The 8575-nt window shown below is 41.4% G+C and overlaps 1 long non-coding RNA gene across 1 annotated transcript; it reads left to right on the plus strand.

The window, feature by feature from the left end:
* The first annotated feature begins 215 nt into the window (after positions 1–215).
* LOC310848419 lies at positions 216–8240 on the plus strand. The gene is made up of 4 exons (XR_014566349.1): positions 216–558; positions 1068–1138; positions 2103–2186; positions 8168–8240. It is a non-coding gene; the product is annotated as an uncharacterized lncRNA (long non-coding RNA).
* The last annotated feature ends 335 nt before the right edge of the window (positions 8241–8575 follow it).

Consider the following 8575-nt stretch of genomic DNA (forward strand, 5'->3'; position numbering starts at 1 on the left):
CTCTCCTACTGTTAAGGCTTGCCAGGTTCAGGGAGATGGAGGGTCTGGAATGCTTTCTAATGACAATGTGTCAGCTGGCTGTTGTTTTTGGCTCTTCCATGATTTCCCCCTCATCTACCTATGAGCTGCTACCCCCCTCATGCCCTTGTTGTAAAGCTATACTGTCTTCCTCTTCCTTCACCCTGAAAGGGTCAGGATGGGGAAGAGGCCTCCACCATTTCCCCACTGCGCAGTCCCTGACAATTAGTTGTCTTTAACAGTGGAAGCAGATTTTCAGATTATACACAGCTCTTCTTCAGGCTTTGATTATGAGAGCAAAAAACAAACATCCAATAGTCTAGATAGAAACAACTGGGTAGTCAGGCTGATGGTTACTTGGTTGCAGAAGTTTACTGGCCATTGCTGTCGGCATGGAGATAGTCTAGGTTGAATGCAAACATGCCATTCTGATGTCATGTGTGATGTCACAAAGAGGATATGCTTTAAGTCTTGGTAAAGCCAAAAACAGGTAACAGTCAGACTGCATCTCAGCACTGTCAAGATGGATCTGCATAATAGGTGATGAATAGTTTTTTTTTTGGGGGGTATATTAACTTTTACTATTGGGGGAAAGTTTTAGATTGGTTTCTCAGTTTGTAACCTATCAAGTTGAGGCCAATATATATACATTCACAACCCTGCACCCATCAAATTATCGACTTTATGTGTGACTTTGGGACTGATTCATACAACCACATTTCCTTTGGGACTGATTCATACAACCACATTTCCTTTCTCTATAGCAGGTGTTTCCTCTGTATTTGAAAAAATAACTAAGAAGTAGAAGATAAGGATCCAGGAATATGTGCCCTCTGTCTTTGAGCTCTTTGCTCTCCTATTTTTAAGGCTATCTGGGTTCTGGGAGATGGTGGGTCTGGAATGCTTTCTAATGACAACATGTCAGCTGGGTGTTGTTCTGGCTCTCCCATGATTTCCCAACTTTCCCCCTCATCTGCCTCTGAGCTGCGACCTCCCGCAAACCACAGTTGTAGTCTATACTATACTATACTCTTCCTCCTCCACGGAAGGGTCAGGATGGGAACGTGATCTCCACCACTCCTCCTCCTCTGCCCAGCTCCTGACACCATGATACTTACAGGTGAATTCAATGTTGCTGGGAAATGTGCTAGTTAGTGTTGTGAAATGTAGCCAATGCCAGGCATGTATTCATCTCAGCAGCACCGACACTTTGTGCTTAGAATTTACCAGGCGGCTTTCCTGCCAGCCTGCGTAGCATCAACCATGTAGCTATTTGAGATTACCTAAATAATCCAATTTGTGGGAAAGCAGCTAAAGGGGGAATAGTACAAATCCTGTCTTCGTCTCAAGAATGGAGTGTCAGTAGAAAGAAAATCTATTAATTCTCCTGCAAAGGTGAAACAGCACAGATAAGAAAGACTGGAGCCACAAAAGCTTTGGTTCTGGACTATAGCTATGAACAACTCATTGCCTCAGGCTAGTCCATATCTGAGCAAACATGTCCCGAGGTAACAAGACGTTTCCTCAAAGGACATGTTTCATCCTGGCTACTTGTACTTTCCCCCTTTCTCCTCTCCCCCTCACGCATTCATGTTTGGACATGGCCAAACGGTAATTTGAGTTTGCATTACCTCTACCTGGAAGCGAAGATTTTTGCCAGGGAAGGTCTTCCATCTTGCTGACAAGCTCTTCTCAGACACAAGAAGTGTCGAGCCATCTCAAGCTGCCAAGTGCCAGCCCCTAAGGCAATATTGACATTGAAAGGGAATGGCAAAGAGTTGCGATTTGTTTTCCTGTGACACACCACTGAGGAACGAGGGTCACTTTCAAAAATGTGTAGGCATGCCGCTGAAAAATACAGTGAGAGGAATTTCAGCTAATATATTGGAGCAACTAAAAATGTCTCAAATCTCTACCAATAGGTCAGTGATATTTAATTAAATGGTCCTTTCCTGCAGCATGTCCTGGATGTCCTTCAGTGCATTGTCCAAGAACTGTACTTGCTTCCAGACCTATGAAACAACATGAAGCTATGAGATTCGAGCATCTCCTCACTTGGTATTCATTTATCATTTGCTTCACAGTAGTAAGACAAGAGGAGAGTTCTCCAAATAAGAATATTAGGAAAAACGAAACACAGACATGCATTGGAATAGATGCAGAGTGCGGTGAGTACTGGATGAATTAATACAACACCAGACCTAACACATTTTGAGCCAACTGGCATAAAAAAAAAAATAGTTTATTCACATGCATCATGAATTGCTACAGCCCACACTGCTGGAAGGGAGCAAACCAGCGAACCCAATCTCCTCTCTGGTCCTCACTGCTGTCCCCAAGTGGTTTATATATATTTCCTGGCTTTCATTAAACAGCCTTTTAATTTCTGGAACTGACTGACTTTGCCCACTCACTGTACTATGCTGTGTGGTAACACAATTAGGCACAGGGTAAAACACAAGGCATCATACCAAAGTTAACCCAGAAGAAAATTAACTTTCATTGAAGGTTTTTGAAAGGCAGCAATTTGAGCAGGGGCAGATTTCAGAATAGCTTTAACAATTAAACATAAGAGCAGTAAAGACACATCAATATATACCTAAATCTAGACTTTCTCTCTACTTAAAGCAGTTTCAGCTCATCCTAATCCCTTGGCCAGCTGATCATCTTTTGTCTCTGGCGCATGAGTCCTCTGCAGCTTTCTAGACTGATGTCATTTTCCTGGTTTTTAGCTCTTTCTCCATCATTATTCCAACTCTCCTCCTAGTCACTAATTAGATTTACCTATGCAGGTAATTTCACTCCCCTCCCACCTCTTGGCCAATCAGAAATGAAGCTGAGTTTTGTTTTCCATAATATTATGTAAGCAAATATCTCCCTTGGCTTTCCCCCCTGTTTACCACAATATTTTAAGGTTTCAATTAGCACTATTTTAGCATAGATCTGGTAGGTCACCTTCAACGGGGGGTGGGGTGGGAATCCTACGGGCAAGCAGAAACCACTGAGGAAACTCTGTGTCTAATAAGAGCAATTATTATCTCAGAAACTGGTGGAAACCAAGGAAGGACGTCATGTTCTGATTGCAGTTCCTGTTGGAAAATTTTATTCCACCTTTAGTTGGAGACATGGAACTGTTGCATGTCACATGTCTGTTTACATACCAGCACAGCTTGCTGGGAACTTCAGTTGTGTGTATACCTTTTGCTTCTCTCTGTCTCTCTGAGAAGAGAAAGAGAGAGACGACATGTTTCTTTGACCTGATTTATAATTAATAAATCTGTAGTTGTAGTATGCTTCCACAAGCCTCACGCCTATTCTGTGTGCGCAGCTTGCTCGGCTGATATAGTGTGCCCTGGCTTTGAAGCCTGGGTCGCTGATTTACCTTGGAGCAGAGGCCAATGGGTCTTCACAGCAGGACGGCTGGAAGGAGATGACCCAGCTGGGGCTAGCCAGCTGGCCTTGCGACCCTCTGCGTGCCGACAGTTCCTTGGGAGCTCATGTGAAATCCTGGCTCATGAAAAATCCTGGTTCCAAGCGACATGCAGCTTTAAAATTAAGATGAGCACTTTAATTCCAGCCCATAAACTGTTATGGTGGCCTGAGGTACAAACAAATGATGTTATTCATGCAATTAGCAAGTGCATGCTTATTCTATTTTTATTCTTAAAAGTTAATGCTGAGGTGATCCCCTTCCCTTCATGCCTGATTCCAATCCAGATTCCTGCCCTACGCTATGCCTGTGGTGACTTAAAGAACACCAGCACAAATGTTAATTAATAATAATAATAATAATTGCTTGAAAAACATCATGTAGCCTTGAAACCATACCCTTGCAGGTGAGCTACACATTCAGGAAACATCCACTGCATTTAAGGAGCATGAATGTTTTGAAGGTGGCTATGTTCTGGGGGCAGATCCCAGCCTCCAAGCTGGCAACACGTAGGTAAAGGCACATTCTTAATAAGCCTCTCCACAGTAATCTTGATAGATCTCTTCACAGCTAAATGCACAACAGGATTTTGTATACATTGGCCTTTGTCTTTCCAAGATATAAATAAAAACTTTATCCTATGTAATCCTAACAGAAGATAGCTCAAACAAGCGAGCCATTCTAAATAAGAATGATGCCTAAAACAGAAAGCAACGCAGTTCATGTGTGTATTTTCAATGAGCATTTCTTTTAATTCTACAGAAAGTGAATCGAATTCATCGCTTCACAGGCAAGAAGTTTTTTTATATATTTAAAATGATATATTCTCCACAAGAACTGAAGTAGCCATCCTCTTAATTGCTTCTCCACAGTAACTAACAGAGAAATATTAAAAAAAAACTGAAAACAAAAATGTGAAAAAAAACTCTTCAAAGATAGAAGTTCAAAGTGAAAGCATACGAAAGAAAGAAGAAAAAAATATTATCCTTATATAGAACAACTGTGACTAAGATTTTATAGGGGGTGAGCAGTTAAGTGTGATTTCTTTCTTGCGTCTTCAAGGCTGCTAAGAAAATAAGAACGTCCATCTAGGCCAAGATTCTAATCCAGCATTTTAATTCATTTTTAGATCCGTTGTACTGAGTCTCCTGTAGATATGACTGTAATTAAGTGGTATGCCAAATTGTTAAAATAAAAACAAATCCTGTTTCTAACAGTAGCCTACTAGAAGCTTCTGGAAAGCTAAAGAGGCAATACCCCTCTCTGTTGATTGCCACCACTTAAATAATAGATATTAGGAGGCATTTGTCCTGAACCTGGAGGTAACGGATATAAAACATAAAAGGTTTAATGCTACTTGTGTTTGGGTTAGGAAAGATATTGCTGTACAGATGCACTAATCCAGTAGATATGTCTCTTCGTTTGACTTTCTAATTAGATAGCTCTTTGGCTGCATCACTAAGACTAACATCATGATGCTGTTTAGTAGAGGAATTTCAGCAAGGCTAATCACAGCCCATGGGATGAAGATTTTAGTAACTCTGTTTTTCACACATCTAAAGCTATCGCGTGGAGCAATTTAATGCACCAGAATAACATAGGACCCTGTCATCGCCTAATGCTTCAGTTCTTTTATGTTGGCAACATTATGAAATGGCTACTTTTCTTCCTCTAATGTTAATTGGTTTTAAAGGCAAAAAAAATATACAAATAAAATCCTCTTCAAAATGCAGAGAAATATGCCAGCCCTCTAGGTTTGATAAAGTATGTGAGCGGTGCGGTGAAAGTAGCAGAAAGCTATATAAACAAGAGGCGAAGCTTTGATAATTATTGGATGAAGTAAAGATTACAGTATCACTAATAACTCAAGATGCCAGGAAAGCTCAATGAGCTTGGACTTGAATGTCAGTTTGGGGACTCTTAAAGCTCACCTCAAAGAAAAGAATATTTTAAAATCTGAACTGGATAAGGATTCCTAGCTTCTTCCTCCACTTGCTCCTAACACATGCCTTGGGGAGTATTTCCTGGTGATAAATTTTGTAGGTCCCCAGATTCGAAGCAGAGAATTATGATCCATTAGCATATGTCATTGCTAGCAAAAGAGAGGTCTTGCGGCATCATTCCAATGTGGAAGTGAGTGTTCTCCCCTTCTCCAAGGCTTTTGGTGAGTTAGTGTGACTGGTATGCAGGGTGCACAATGCATTTTGACTCAGGACCAGCCTGAAGGGACAGAACTTGATGTTAAAATGTGGCCAAACTTCCCACAGGGGAATGAACATTTTGAACTCTCTTCCCTTAACATCACACAGAGTAGTATCCACAAGGCTACTTGTAGGGAGAAATTCTGAATACCGTATTTTTCGCTCTATAAGACACACCTAGTTTTTGAAGGAGGAAAACAAGAAAAAAAAATATTCTGAATCTCAGAAACCAGAACAGCAAGAGGGATCGCTGCACAGTGAAAGCAGCAATCCCTCTTGCTGTTCTGGCTTCTGTGATAGCTGCGCAGCCTGCATTCGCTCCATAAGACACACACACATTTCCCCTTACTTTTTAGGAAGGAAAAAGTGAGTCTTATAGAGCAAAAAAACTGGTATATCTAGTGATAGACAATGTCCTCCTGATATCCAAATCATTCTCAGAAGTCGTTGCTGAAATACTGGGGAAGATGGAAGGGAATTTAGTTAGCACTTCCTTGTTTTCTAGGCAGCTCTAGCTCTTTCCTCAAGTGATTTGACAAATATGCTACCAGTAAGTTTATGGCAGGGTGAGGTGGTGGTGATGGAATATGTAGAAATGTTTTTCTATTAAAAGATGGTTCCAGAACATTCCCACAGGGAACAAAACCACTGTGGCTTTCATTCATCAAAGTGCTCCTCTGCCATTTGTCCATTCAGAAGGAGCATTCTTCCAAAGTCTAGTTTCACTGGGTGTCTAACAAGGCAAAGCTAAATGGAAGTTTTCACCTGAGCAGATCCCTCTAAAGACAACAGGAAATTAGGGAAACTAATGAAGCCTTCAAGTAATAATTGGAAAACATTTGCTTTGAATTAGGCATCCCTCTAAGTATAAAAAGTGCCAAATCATTAGCATCAACTATGAAATGAGAGTTGAATTTTATTAACTCCCAAGGAAGAGAGACTTTTAATGTTTCGGTTTTGGGATATGATTCTTCAGCTTTGAAAATCTGCCTTGAATCATAAAGCCTGAGCAGTTTAACACAATGCAATTGCTACATATCATAGTTACAAGACACATTGTAAGAGCTTTCCCGAACACTAGTGCTCTCCAGATGTTGTTCGCATAATCAACACTGGTTGGTGCTGATGAGGGTTGGAGTCCGACAACATATGGAAGGCACCAGGTTCAGGAAGGCTGCATTATAGCTAGTATAGAAAAGGTAAGTTATGTAGCTGGGCTATTGGAGCATATGGACCAGTGTGGCATACTCTGCGTGGCAGTGCCTCTCCAGAAACTCAGGCCAGGTTCTACAACTCTGCTAACCCAAGTGAGAGCTAGACCATAAAGAAGGCTGATCGCCGAAGAATTGATGCTTTTGAATTATGGTGCTGTAGGAGACTCTTGAGAGTCCCATGGACTGCAAGAAGATCAAACCGATCCATTCTTAAGGAAATCAGCCCTGAGTGCTCACTGGAAGGACAGATCCTGAAGCTTAAGCTCCAGTACTTTGGCCACCTCATGAGAAGAGAAGACTCCCAGGAAAAGACCCTGATGTTGGGAAAGATGGAGGGTAGAAGGAGAAGGGGACGACAGAGGACGAGATGGTTGGATAGTGTTCTCGAAGCTACCAGCATGAGTTTGACCAAACTGCAGGAGGCAGTGGAAGACAGGAGTGCCTGGGATGCTCTAGTCCTTGGGGTCACAAAGAATTGGACACGACTAAACGACTAAACAAAAACAACCCAAGATGCTAAGGATTGAACATGCTGCCTTCTGCTTATATATACCTGTTCGATCACTGAGCTATAGGCCTTACCTACAAAAGATGGTCTGGGATGCTGTAAGGTCACCTTTACAACCCACCTCACCACACAAAATTGCTAACTAGGTATCCTGTGCCTTGTTTTCCTTTTCAAAACTTTCCATACATCTCCCTTGCAACTGCTTCAGCTTCATCAAAATGGCTACAAAAGAGACATTGTGCATTCTTGGGTAATTCATGAAAACCTTTAATAAATATTTTTTAAAAAACCTGCTGCATGCAATTTTCTTATGATTAGCTCAATCAGGGTATATCCAGTTTGGGTCTCCAGCTGATTTTTTGGACTACAACTCCCATCACCCCTAGCTAGCAGGACCAGTGGTCAGGGATGATGGGGACTGTAGGCTAAAAACAGCTGAAGACCCAAGTTGGGGAAACCCTGAGCTGAATGAACATTAATGGGAGTGAGTCCCAACCAAATATAAATGCTTACCATGGAATTTGCACTCAACAAGTGCCACACAATGTCCATTCTGCATTTGAAATGAGACATTCCTTTAGAGTGGCAGCACCTGTACTGTGGAACTCCCTGCCTATGGATATTAGGCTTTCGAGGTCTGCTGAAAATGTTTCGGTTTTGGCAGGCTTATTCTGACACATGATTTGGTGGCATCTGTTCTCAAATTTCTTTCAGGTATTTTACTGCTTTTAGATGTTTTTGACATTTCTTAAATGTTTTAAATGCGTTTTTATTTTTATTTGTCTTTGTATTGCAGATGTGTTTGGAGCATTGAGAGCCTTTGGGAGGAAGAATGGAATTTAAATGTAATAAACAGAGCAAACAAACAAGTAATCATAAAAAAAAAAATTAATGGGAGAGGGAATTAGTATTACAACATCATGTTTTCCCCCAAGGCAATGCATGGTCATTAGAATATGTCTTCCTTTGTCCTAGGCCTCCAGACCCACACCAGCTTCCTCCTCCCATTCAACTCTACAGGAGGTTCCCTCTTCAAATGTTTCCACTTGACTCAGGAGCTAGCTATACATACAGATCAGGAAGTGGTGTAAACATGAAATTAGCCACAATCCGTATGCACCCTGCATCTTGCGTTTTCATGCATTCTCCTGTTTCTCACCCCCATGCCCCCCTCAGCTTTGGTCCAAATTGAGTGAAAAAGGAG

Source organism: Podarcis gaigeae (genome assembly GCF_964106915.1).
Source record: "Podarcis gaigeae genome assembly, chromosome: 7".
Classification (NCBI taxonomy): Eukaryota; Metazoa; Chordata; class Lepidosauria; order Squamata; family Lacertidae; genus Podarcis; species Podarcis gaigeae.